This window comes from Mus caroli, chromosome 16 (assembly GCF_900094665.2).
Source record: "Mus caroli chromosome 16, CAROLI_EIJ_v1.1, whole genome shotgun sequence".
NCBI classification, from domain to species: domain Eukaryota; kingdom Metazoa; phylum Chordata; class Mammalia; order Rodentia; family Muridae; genus Mus; species Mus caroli.
The window spans coordinates 35375005-35376376 of NC_034585.1; the positions used below are offsets into that span (position 1 = coordinate 35375005).

Sequence of the window (1372 nt, forward strand, 5' to 3'; positions counted from 1 at the left end):
CTCCCTCTCTCCCTCTCTCCCTCTCTCCCTCTCTCTCTTTCTCTCTCTCCCTCCTCCTTCTCCCTCTCCCTCTCCCCTTCTCTGACACACATGCACAGAGTACCATGAGCATCAACTGTTAATCTTTGTCTATACATATTTTGCGTGTATGCATATGCCTCAACAAATTGTGAGTCTCCTAGAGGCAAATTCATTTTTATGTCTAAATATTTCTTTAAATCTGAAATAAGACCTGTTTCTTAGAAGACCTGTTAGGCAACCTAAGTGTGCAATACTTATTCTTCATGTACCTTCAACCCCAATATCAACCTTGAACCCCTTGCCTTCCTGATGTTAGCATCTTGGTGGCAGTTCAATACGTTACCAACCAAGACACTTGTTGAATGTCAAATGTGTGCAGGGCATATGCTGATGTTGCAGAGAGTACAACGTGAGTGCGCAGTATGCTTGCTCTCATGAAGCTCAGCCTGTAGTTAGGAAGCAAGCTACAAAAACATGGAACATCAGATAGCTGAGTCGTATAATAGAGATGAGGTCAGCTTAATACAGACCATGTATATATGTGTATATGTATATGATGTATATGTATATGTATGTGTATATACGTAAAATGACATATGTACTTGCACATAAATGGTCCTTAAATCAGGCCCAAAAACCTTAATCCTTTTGTGTCCTTAGACGTCACTGAAATTTCTCCCTTTCCCACTTGGCCATCCCAAACCAGGTTTCAGTTATATTCTTGATTATGCTCCTGTCCCTGAACATTCATCATTCTCTCCACTTACCTACCTCAGAAAAGAGGAACCACAGCCTCAGGTTGTATAAGCCCTAGGCTAGTCCCCATTCTCCAGCTCACCCTGTGTCTGCCTCGGGCCTCAACTCCTTAAAGAGGACCTAGTTCTTGGCCTCATTTGCTCCCTTCAAGGAATCTTGAATCCTAGAACTACGTATGCGTTCTATGTCGTTTAAATTGCAGGAGAGGAGAGTTGTGTCTGTGTTTTCCCTAGAGTATCCCCAGAGCCTCTGCACTTCCTAGTTAGAGTGGAAACTCTGCATACTTGCTGTCTTAGTCAGGGTTTCTATTCCTGCACAAACATCATGACCAAGAAGCACTTGGGGAGGAAAGGGTTAACTCAGCTTACATTTTCCACATTGCTGTTCATTACCAAAGAAGTCAGGACTGGAACTCAAAACAGGTCAGAAAGCAGGAGCTGATGCAGAGGCCATGGAGGGATGTTCTTTACTGGCTTGCTTCCCCTGGCTTGCTCAGTCTGCTCTCTTATAGAACCCAAGACTGCCAGCCCAGGGATGGTCCCACCCACAAGGGGCCTTTCCCCCTTGACCACTAATTGAGAAAATGCCTTACAGC

The 1372-nt window shown here is 44.3% G+C and overlaps 1 protein-coding gene across 1 annotated transcript in view; it reads right to left on the reverse strand.

Annotated features, from left to right (window-relative positions):
• The window catches only part of Maats1 (MYCBP associated and testis expressed 1), a 44615-nt gene that overhangs the window by 5600 nt on the left and 37643 nt on the right, over window positions 1-1372 (reverse strand). The gene's annotated exons all lie outside the window — the stretch shown is intronic.